Source organism: Pieris brassicae, chromosome 10 (assembly GCF_905147105.1).
Source record: "Pieris brassicae chromosome 10, ilPieBrab1.1, whole genome shotgun sequence".
Lineage (NCBI taxonomy): Eukaryota > Metazoa > Arthropoda > Insecta > Lepidoptera > Pieridae > Pieris > Pieris brassicae.
The window spans coordinates 14,976,001-14,988,483 of NC_059674.1; the positions used below are offsets into that span (position 1 = coordinate 14,976,001).

Genomic DNA, 12,483 nt, shown 5'->3' on the forward strand with positions numbered 1-12,483 from the left:
TATATATAGATTAATACGTAATAAATTTTCGAAAAACAGCCTAATATATGATTTTGTTTATATGTACCTACTGTGTAAGATTACATTAGTTATATTTTACGTACCATATATTTCATACACTTCAAGTAGTTTTGTGCGTGTTTGTTTGTTATAGTTAAGTTATGGGAAGCCTACGACCGAAAATTCTGTATTAAATTTGTCAATTTCCTGATGAGCTGTGGTTGAGTTTGAGCCCTAACTATGCATATAAATGTCCTTTAATAATCCTCAATTAATATTTATATATTTTTAATTTTGTTCCCTTTAGAGTAGAGACTCATGGACCGTAGGAAGTGCAAAGTCGGTAAACTAAACCTCAGAGCTGATGCTTTCATCTCTTAACCAATAAATATCGCAATACAGCCAGTAAATGATCTCATAAAGGTACACTGCCACAGAGAGCAAACTTTTCAAATTTGTTTTAATTTTCTCTTTATCAATTTCTAATAATTCTTATTATTATTTGTATGTAGGTAAGGTATAGTGTAAATACTGTATATTTGTGTTGTGTATATGTATATTTATAGATTCTATTGTACCGTGTCCCGATAGACCTCAAATACCGTGCGGTCGCGTTGCGATTACCGATGGTTTTAGTGGGTAAAATCCACACGGTTAAGCAGAATGCCTATACATACCTCTATGTTTTGATTGTAGGAATGGGTTTGGTTTTCAACTTCGGCCAAAATTCTACTAACATATTAGGGTAACTGCAGGATCGACACAGTTTACCATATCATAATTTTAGAGTTATATCAAAGTGAATTGCGCATGTTAAATCTGATTTTGTTTTCAGAGTTTTAATGAAATTGAGAAAGGCAAACCAAAGGAATTAGTGAGTTTGGGTTAGTGCACGATAGTCTTAAATGCTAAGCAGTAGTAAGTGAATTAATAGAACACTATCCTCTTAATAGAGACTGTAGTGTTATTAGGCACTTTCGTAGACTTAAATTTATTTAGGCTTGATCGTAATGTTCAATGTATCCGGAATGTATTATTTAAAAAATCATTGTTGCATCAATACAAATAAATATTTAATACGTAAAACAGGAAATTTACAGTAGACATAAATATTTGTATATGATAGACAATTTAAATAATGATTGATTCGTTTAATTGTAATTAGTCAGAGGTCATAGCCCCCGTGTTGCGACATTGTCTTACAATTCTTTGAAAACAACGTTTGAGGTAAAATTAATGATTCAACATTAAAACCACCTGCAAAGTAAAATCACAATTTCTTTTTTAAAAGTGTGTTAAATAATTAAAACAATAATTATGGATTTGTATCATAAGGAAATATTGTTATAGGGGATATTTTTAACAGCAATAGAAGCGAGTTACATAGTTTTTGTTTTAATTTCGTATTATACAAAAATAACTAAACGATACGATTTTAATTAGAACGATAAATAGCATTCGTTTCATTAAAAAACACCCAGAGACATTACGCTCTTGTCTCAGTATTTTGGTAAATTAAACCTTCTTACGAATGTAAGGTGTCTTAATTAGAGCAAAACCACTGTGTAAACATACAACATTCTCTTTAATAAAAATGCATTGTAAGTGAACATGTACTTCCAATTTCTTTCTACCAAGATAATTATGTATACACTAAGGTATTTGAGGCTTTACAATAACATATGCATATGGTGCGGCGTACAAATATGCATTCTTTAGTTTTTGTCACAAGCGAAGAGTTTTCTATGTGAACCCGAAAAGTATAGTTTCATCGGGAATAAACCCAGGACGTTCAATAATGATCGCGGTATTAATGTAATGAATGTCTTTTACTAATGGGTTTTCTTTGATTATTTTATATTATCCTTATGGTCAGCAACAAAATATCATTATATTTCTCACACCTTATAAGGAAGTGATTCTGACTCATTTAATCGTGTAATGGATCTCATGAAATTAGACCTGACACTTTCGTTTCGCATTTTTTGTGTCAAACACTTGATCAATACAGGGACCAATAACCGGTGAAAGGATCAACGCACTTTGTTGACTTTTGAAGCGCCATCTTGTATTGAATAGAAGTAACTTGTACTAAATTAATAAATTAAATGTGTTTTTGATGTAGAGAGGCATTCCATTTTTTTTTTTTTTCATAAAAATATTATAGATAATATAAAAGTTATTTTAACTATTGATTAAAGAATATGCTGATATTGTATTTAGGTCGTTTAATAACTTGAAATAAGAATGCAAAATTTTTGCAAAATTATTTTATGCTTATTGCAGTGAAGACACTAATACTGCCATCTGTTAGACAATGGGATAAGTAAGGGTCATTAATACGGTCAAGGACCTTAGATTTATTTGCAATTGCAATTTGAAATCATTTCTAGTAAGTCTGCTCTGCTCTGCTTCTGTTCTTCGGATTCAATTTTGTAGTAAATTTTGGCCATTAAATTTTTAATAATAAGTGTTTTTTTTTTAAATTCTAAGGAAGATTTGATTAAATATATAGATAGCGATTTCATTATTATTTATTTCAATAAAATACGATTTAACACTAATCATTATAAAATATAAAGTTTACAATACCTAATTCTTAATTTTTTTTTGTAATACAAAGTAGCGTCATCTATTATCAACTGGCGAATACCAAGGTACAAATGGTTGCCAAACGAGTGTATTGACCTCATCATTGGCACGTTTTACGTATCATTTTTGTATTGTTAATTTTATTGAAGCAATTCTTAATTGTTATCGTTGTAATTGAATACTTTCTTTTGTATTTAAATGAGGTAAATAATCGTTACTTGCATTATTATTGTTTAAGGTTATAAATGTATTTGTCATATATAGCTTAAGGTCTGTGACTGCAATTGGAGAACAAACAAAACTCTAAATTAGAATAAGGCATGATCTTTTTTATAAATATTGTAGCGTAGCGTTAGTCTCTTTAAATATGTATATTATCAGAGACCAATTAAAATCCTTTATATCCATTATATTATCCATTTATACTTCCCAGACGTTTGCCCTCGGTTTTATAATAAAAAATCTTACTTCCCATTGATAAAAAAGGCATTTTTTAAAGACTTATCGGTGCCGTTTATAGTTACATTATTTCGTATGAATACTATAAATATTTTCTTAAGTACTGTCTTGTATTAATCTTTTTTAATATTTCCCTGTTATACAATTCACATACGAAAAGTTAAGTAGTAGCTACTTATATTATTTCGACATCTATAAGTAAGAATTGATTAATTACATGAGCACGATTTGTCATTTAAATGATCGATAGTGCTTTGTGAATTAGAAATCGAGATATAATCTTGATTCTCAATATTAATTTCTTTATGCAAATTAAACTATTGGTTATTGAATGTTTGACTCATTGGTCTACGCGAGTTGATTTATTACTCTCCAGTATCGAATTAATTAGTTTTTTCCGTTTGTCTTAGTTCCGTTAATTTATTCTAAACCAAAATACCTAATTCGTGAATAAACGTAGGTTTGCGCCTGTTGCAATGATTTTTTTGTCTGTTTAGCATTTAGGAACCAATGAATTTGGAATAACCTAAAAATAAACCTTCCATACAGCGGTGTTTATATATTTATTATGTTTTTGCTTCTTTGCCTTCTGTTCCATGAAAAAATGTATGTCCTAAATCATGGCATCAAAAAATTTAGGGAGACCGGCTTTGTTCTTATTGTACAAACCTAGTCTCAGGCATCTGCTAGTAATGTATGTATTTTCAATCTCAAGTATATGAAGCGAAAATAAAATAATTATTATTTTGGAGCCATGGCGTCTAGACAGCTCTGGTTTATCTGAGCCTAAGAATTTATTTTTTCCTTTCTTAGATCATTAACCTCAGGTCCGTGTTGCTGACTGCTGTATAATAGTGTTAACAAATAATATTATTCTAGATCTATTAAACAATAATAATTATGACTAGTACCAATCAGTTAAAAATATCACCTAATTACTAAAACACCGAATGCTTATTAAAACAATACTAATATGTTAAACAAGTAAATAAAACATCAGCCCATAGACATAGCAGAACGTGTAATTCTATTAAAACGTGAGAAGTGAAGGAAAAGCAAATCAGTCAATGTACTAAGCACGGATATAGGTACTATTTATAGGCCACGACAGAATGACATAATGCGTGGGTCAGCGTCCTACTAAGCTATTTAATTTTAGCGCCATCTGTTGTCGAGTTGCGGAAATGAGGAAAGAGGTGAAGGACATTATTCGAGTTCATTGGTTCCTTTGGGGTTCATAAGTACTCAGTCATTGTTAAAATCTTTAGTATGTCAATTTTCTATTGAACACTAGGTGGCGTGGCAAGCTGCTTAGTTTTTTATTGGTGACACATTTCATATAGAACAAGTATTCTAAGGACCAAATTAAATTTTTAGGATTACGAGTATGAGTAAAGAGGTTATCTTTATCAATATTGTTTTTTAAATTCAAAATAGCTGAACAACTGCGTATTTAGTATAATATATGGGTATTCGTATAATAGCGGTATTCATACTTGCATAACTGAGGCCCTTTCAGCGGTTCAAGGTCGGAAGGGTCCGACTTATAAGGGAGCCTCTTAAAGATCCTTACAATTGAATTCTCTAATGACATTATGTTTGTATTTATTCTCCGTTAATATTAATGTACTATTTAATATTATTGAGTTCAAACCAATTCCATAAGAAAGGACTTAACACATATGTGTATTTGCAAACACTCTTCCTTTTACTAGAAAATTATGGCTCATAAAATGTAAACTTCGGTAAGTTTATAAATGCAAAAGCTTATACCAAAAGCAAGGATTCAATAAAGTAAGTAAGTAAGTTACATAAATTTGGTGTTCTTCCGTCGCATGTAACTACTGTGAAATGACAGTAACAAATAAAAGTTTGTAAACGAGTTAAACGAGATATCTTTCGTAATAAGCTGGCTGTTATATAGCCATCCAGACATATCTTGATATAACCGATTATGTAATACTCGCTACAACATGCCATCCGATGCACTTTGTTGTTAATGAAATTACAATTAACAACATTTAAACATACAAGAGTTCCTCTTCTCCTTTGAAATATAAAATACGTCTATTTGGGGTAAATATAATTTTTACGGCCTAAAAATATTTTTATTACATTTATTCAATTTAGGGAAACAGTGAAAACATTTCAACATACATATATTCTGATTATATGATATTTGTAAACAGGCAATAAATTTTACCAGAACCATATTCTTCTTAAAATACTTATTTAGCGCCATCTATCGGTCTCAAATGAACTAGTGACCTCAAACTTGAATTCGATATAGGTCAGCATTCGCAGGTCGTACCCTACATTTTGGGCTAGCTCTCGATCGGCCCTAATCTGACCTCCCGACCTTGGGGTCTGAGGTTCATGCCAATAGGTCACTGAAAATTTCACGGTCTTTCACCCACGTTTTTATGTCCTCAACGTTTATACCTGTCAAATTATATTTTTAATGAAAATGATCAAATAAAATAAGCGTGTAAAAAACGCTTTCTGTGGAAATTATCACAAAATGGTGAATATAGATGCCTAATGCCAGATCTATACTTATTACTATATACGTATATTTACTTCAAATTAATACCAATATAATTTCAAAACACACATATATTTGTTAATGTTGTATTATTTTTAACTACGCCTGTCATTAGTTCCATGAAAAGTGATAGTTTTCCAAAGATTAAAGCGCTTATAGCTTATAACAGAGAAATAATTTATCTTGATTTATTTTATCGTTGTGCAAACAAATAATAAAGAAGTGTGTTGAATAATATTCGTTCATATTTTTGTTTACTAATACTAATATTTAAATTTCCAATAACACGGCATTAAACTCTTAAATAAGAACTCTCAAAAAGGCAACTTCAAGAGTTTCATATGAAACGTGTGAATTCGACCTAATTCATAATTTCACCAAATGTTTAACACTACTTCTCATTAACATGATATCGTGTAATGAACCTTTGAAACTTTCGAAAACTAGATACTAGTAAAGTATCTAAATATTTTTAGTGTAATGTACGCCATGACTTATTTTAATTGCAGCTGAAAACTGTGTATCTAATGGAATATTCAGAATCTAACATAATCTTTTTTATAGAACACGGGGACCAACGGGCAGGAGGTCCATCTGATATTAAGTGCTCATGGACACTCCTTTAAGGGCTCCAACCACATTGCCGTCCTTTTAAGAATTGGTACCTACCCTCTTTTCTTGAAGAACCCTAAGTCGAATTACAAATAATATAACTTTAACCAAAAAATGCAAAGAAAGAATTAAAATGCTATATATATATATATAGCTTTTATCTACTGTTACATGCGCATAAAGCATTTGAAGTAAGATATAAGTATTCACCAGAATGATAGAAAGTTATATAGTTTAAAACGATTTAATGGACTACACTAGACAACTTTTCAATCTAGCCACGTGGCAAAAATAGGTCACCCATTATGTTATTAACAATAATCATTTGTCTCTTTCTAGTGGTGGATTTTTGAATAAATGGAGAGGGATGGATATAATGGTATGCGCTTCCCCAGTGAAACGAAGCGTTTTTCACTTACTTTTAAAGAAATTCAACCATTGTTAGTTTGCGCTGAAAGATTCATTCAAATGCTTTATTTTGCTCTTTTCAAATATTTTTTGTGTATTTTTTGCATATTTATTTCATAATGGATGAATTCTAGATTATTTTAGACAATGTAACTTTACATTGCTGGATTTTTCGCTGCGTACAATATAAATGCATGATATTAGTGATATATATTGTTACGAGCTAGGGGATCGGATAGAAAATGCCGTGGATTTATTCAAGGGTTTATTTCTTGATAAATCAATGAGGAATTTATGGGCACAAAATTAATTGCAGAGATTCACTAATAACACACAAAAACACAGTCACTAATTACTTCACTTATGCACACTTCACACAGTACTTTATCACTTATATTCACTTTATTCGCACTTTATCGCTTCGGTGTTTCGCTCTTGTTATCGCATTCCAAACTAAGTGACTAGTCGCGTTTCGGCTCGCTTATATATCCCTGGGAATAATTCTAAACAATATTCGAGAACTTTCTAGGCGGGCTTGCTACTGAGTAGCGATTGCACAATTCTAGAACGTTCGCACTCTTTGTCTCTTTCGCACGTTGCTCCGTCCTTGTCGTACGGCGTTCTAGAGTGCTCGTCTAGTTTCGAGAAAGTTCTGATCTTCTCTCTCTCTCTCTCGTATCATTTCGTCCTTGTCTCACACCTAGAAAGTTCGGTCTAGAATATTCCTTCATCAAAGGGGTATAACTAGGCCTGAAAACGCCTGAAAACGGGTCTCCTGAAAACTGCACCACTCGACTACACATGTTCTGAAACCGACTGAAAAAAGGTTTCAGCTTCCTGAAAACTAGGGTAACATTATGAAAATTACAATTTTCTAATATGTGATTGACCCTCTCCTGAAACGGTCAAAAATCATATTACAGCCTGCTGAAAAGTTCTCTAACTAGTGGAAAAATCTAGAAACATGCAGTCGACCCGTCTTCGTAACACTACCCCCTCCTTAGACATGCTCGTCCCGAGCATCATTACTCCCTTTATAGGTGGCCATTATCTTTTCCCATCGAGTCTGCGGATCCTTAACAGCTGCACAAGCTCTACATTTCTTGATCCAGTCTTCTACATCTTCACGATAATGTATCCAATAAAACATTTCCTTAACCTTCATAAGAGTCCGTTTTACTCCTAAATGTCCACTAGACAAGTCACTATGACACATTTCTAATATGTCGCGAACCTTGAATCTTGGCACAACAAACTGCAAATGATCGCCTTGAGCATTTTTCAATTTGCGACATAACACTCCATTATGTAGAACTAAACTATCCCATTGAGCCCAGTAACTCTTAGTAGTGTTACTTGTAGATGCAACTTTACTCCATTGCGGCTTGACAGCTGAAGATTTCATCCAGTCCAGAATGGGTTTAATGTCAGAATCTTGATGTTGCTCTTCCTGAATTAATTTACCACACCAATCTGGACTAATGGTATCCGTTCTTAGTATCCTCACTGGTTCATTATCCCTTCCATCCTCTTCGTTAACTTTATCGCACGGTCCTTGAGACACATCATCTGAACCCCTTAGCTCTCTTTCATGAGTAGATAACATGTCAGAAAATTTCTTTAATTGTCCCTCTGCCTTTGATAGAAGTATTGACAGGGCTTCCTTATAGTTATCCAGAACTGTTCTAACTGCGTTCCACTCTTGTTGATTACTAGCCTGTCCGTCCACATTGATTACTCTACAGGCGTCATAACCACTTTTTGAAGAGTTGCCTTTAAAACAAACTTCCTGCTCTCCACACTTGAACATTCCTTTTTCCAGATCTATCTTACACTTATAATACTTCATGAAGTCTAATCCGATTATGCAGTCATCTACTATGTCGGCAAGAACAACCTTGTGTCTGTATAAACTTCCACCAATCTTGAAGGTTGCAATACCTTCTCCCCGATCGGTTATGCGCTGACCTGTTGCCGTCACAAGCTGTACAATTCCTCTAGAAGGGCTTTTATAAAATGTCTTCAAAAGCTGATATCTGATCACTGTTCGTGAAGCTCCAGTATCGAGTGTTAGGTTACACTTAGTTCCATTGACTTCTCCGTCGATGACTAAGGTATTCCCACGTCTAACCTTCACATCACCTCGGAAGTCTTTCTTAGGGCACGAAAACCTCATATGCCCTACTTCCCCACAGGTGTAACAGGTTGACCCACGTTGACCATTAGCTTTTTCCGTGATAGCCCTAATGCGGTAAGGTCGATGATCCTTGCAAAATGCTTCCACTTCCAACGCATGAGCAAGAGCATCCTTAAGGTCCTTATGGTGACCGAGGTTCACAGCCATTCGAATTTCACGGTCTCGAATACCATCGACAAAAGCTTGAACCAACATCTTGTCTGCAACATCTGGTGAGGATGCGTAGGCCTTCCTTACCAGCTTCTCTATTTCTAGTCCCCATTTTTGCAAACTTTCATTTGTCTGCTGTATTCTATCCTTCAATTGAGCCCTGTAAACGTGCTCTAAATGTGCGTCTCCATACCGTGATTCCAGGGCATCTAGCAGTTGCTTCAACGTCACCTTACCTTTCTTGGTATCTAATATGGAGAGGGCTTCGTCTCGCAATCCCAGAATAAGGGCGGTAACTGCTTGATCGTCAGTCCACCCGTTTGACTGTGCTACAGTCTCAAATTGAAGCTTGTACGCGCCCCAAGAAGATGTACCATCAAAGGGAGGCACTTTCACATTTCCAGGTGGTGCTACAGTCGTGACAACACCAGAGGTCTTCAGGCATTGGATTTCATTTTCTAATCCAAGGATACGTTTATCCTGCTTGGATTCCAAATTCTCGATCTTTTCATCTACCTGTATTTTCAGGTCACAAAGTTTTTCTCCTATACGGCGAGCCTGCTCCTCTTGACGTCGTGCCTGCTCCTCTATCATGCGACGTGTCTGAGCCTGTTCTTCCATCATTTGGCGTGTATGTTCGTCTTGACGGCGTGCCTGTTCTTCTTGACGGCGTGCCTGTTCTTCCATCATTTGTTTTGTCTGTTCTTCCTGACGGCGTGCCTGTTCTTCTTGACGGCGTGCCTGTTCTTCTTGACGGCGTGCCTGTTCTTCCTGACGGCATGCCTGTTCTTCTTGCCGGCGTGTCTGTTCTTCAATCATTTGGCGTGTCTGTTCTTCCTGACGGCGTGCCTGTTCTTCCTGACGGCGTGCCTGTTCTTCCTGACGGCGTGCCTGTTCTTCCATCATTTGTCGTGTCTGTTCTTCTTGACGGCGTGCCTGTGCTTCCATCATTTGCTGCAGAGCAAGGAGGATGTTGCCATCGTTACTTTCACCCATCCCGCGGTTTGCATCGAAACTTTGTCGCCGGGCGGCGTCGCGTGCTGATTGCGCCCTTGTCTGCACTCCCTCCGCAGCTGAAGACTCTGCCACAGACTCCTCTTGATTCTCCCTTGGAGTAATTGGCATGTTTCTATCCCACTTCTGACACCAAAATGTTACGAGCTAGGGGATCGGATAGAAAATGCCGTGGATTTATTCAAGGGTTTATTTCTTGATAAATCAATGAGGAATTTATGGGCACAAAATTAATTGCAGAGATTCACTAATAACACACAAAAACACAGTCACTAATTACTTCACTTATGCACACTTCACACAGTACTTTATCACTTATATTCACTTTATTCGCACTTTATCGCTTCGGTGTTTCGCTCTTGTTATCGCATTCCAAACTAAGTGACTAGTCGCGTTTCGGCTCGCTTATATATCCCTGGGAATAATTCTAAACAATATTCGAGAACTTTCTAGGCGGGCTTGCTACTGAGTAGCGATTGCACAATTCTAGAACGTTCGCACTCTTTGTCTCTTTCGCACGTTGCTCCGTCCTTGTCGTACGGCGTTCTAGAGTGCTCGTCTAGTTTCGAGAAAGTTCTGATCTTCTCTCTCTCTCTCTCGTATCATTTCGTCCTTGTCTCACACCTAGAAAGTTCGGTCTAGAATATTCCTTCATCAAAGGGGTATAACTAGGCCTGAAAACGCCTGAAAACGGGTCTCCTGAAAACTGCACCACTCGACTACACATGTTCTGAAACCGACTGAAAAAAGGTTTCAGCTTCCTGAAAACTAGGGTAACATTATGAAAATTACAATTTTCTAATATGTGATTGACCCTCTCCTGAAACGGTCAAAAATCATATTACAGCCTGCTGAAAAGTTCTCTAACTAGTGGAAAAATCTAGAAACATGCAGTCGACCCGTCTTCGTAACAATATGTTACAAACTTTTGATGGGATTGTCTATAGTTTGTTGTTGTCACGTTTGTTTGATATGAGACATCTCAATTAGATCGCTTTGAAGATTTGATAATCGCATAAGAATGTATGTACTTTAAATGAATATATTACGTCTAAATTTAACCATGCGTTTTTATAGTCTGTAATATTTGTATACATTCATAACTAGTAGATAAACTTCCATAGTCAACATTAAGTAACATGTAATAAACGTTGTGACACCCGCGTCTATAGTCCATAGATAGGGTTGCCAACTGCAAGAAATAAAAATGTAAAATGGTCAAACTAAAATGCTGTAGGTCTTATATATTTCTATGACAACAATGTAATATATTAATTTATTTTAGTAATATATTTTTTTTAATTATAATATCAGCACGTTATGATTAATTTGATATATGACACATAATAATATTTATTATTAGTCTACTTTAAATTAATACCTCGAAGTTTTGTAAAGTATTTTCATAATTTTTTATGAGCTCCTGCCATCCTTATATCAAAGTAAAGTATATATTTCGACATAGTTTGCTTGAAAACGTTTATCTATTTCATAGTAACCGAGATATCGTTCAGTAGGAACCTTTTCAAAAATGCGGTTTGATTCTTTGAATAAATATTACGTCTATTTTCTGTGTATTTTTAAATGTTATTTATTTAAATAGTCATTTTTGGAATTGAAATTCCATAATAAAGATATGGTTTTATCAGTTAGTCATATGAAATTTTTCCAAGAACTTTAAAAGATTTTGAAGTTATGTATTCGACATTAAGGTAAAAGTAAAAATTATAATTTAATCCGCAACATGTAACATCCAATTAATTTCCCGAATTTAATTTAATGCAATGAGAATTTCGCACGGAACTCATCTTCGCTAATTAACCAATTAAATTAATTAAAATTTCGAGTTGAAGAAAGGCGTATTAAGAATACAATGCAACAGTTGTTACATCATTCTACTTTCAAACCGAGTTGTGAAAACCTGCTAAAATCCACATAAAAACTTTTTTCACGACACAACACTGGCCACTTACACGTCACAACACTGAAAAAAAATTCGAATTCGAATAAGTGCACGGAATTCATAAGGCCCCGCTCACAACGACGCGATGTTGCAAGCGGGCCATCAAGGGAGCAACTAGGAAATGAACAGGCGCGAGGCACACTACCGCACGCTCCCACACTCAAGCACGTTATGTTACATGTATAAGCTATACGTATAGGGAGGTGCGTTAAGTTAAGCACATGTATTTATTTAGGTACTTTTTAATTAATTATTATATGCAATATCTTTTTAAATTACACTGTCAGACAACTTTTGATGAGTAAAACCTGTAATCAACAACTATTAATGTGATAATTTTCAACGCACTGTTTCAATATTTAATTTCAGTTTAAACCATAGCGGTTTCAAGAGAAAAATGTTACAGCTAAACAACAACCGTTATGTAATAACAGTACGCGTGAGTGGGACGCTAGCAGTTTCTAGAGGCGTTAGAAAGAGAGGTCCGACATTGTGTAACCCAACACAGGGAAAGCTCGTACGTACTTTCTTCGTACAATGATT

General features: G+C 34.8%; 1 protein-coding gene across 6 annotated transcripts in view; it reads right to left on the bottom strand.

The window, feature by feature from the left end:
- Nucleotides 1-12,483, bottom strand: part of LOC123715125 (probable nuclear hormone receptor HR3) — a 69,876-nt gene that overhangs the window by 27,915 nt on the left and 29,478 nt on the right. Inside the window, exon 1 of one of the 6 annotated variants that reach the window (XM_045669968.1) lies at nt 11,951-12,033. The exons of the other annotated variants lie outside the window; for them this stretch is intronic. The gene's annotated coding sequence lies outside the window, so the exon portion shown is untranslated. Of the gene's footprint in view, nt 1-11,950; nt 12,034-12,483 lie in introns of those variants that run through there. 6 annotated transcript variants of the gene reach the window in all.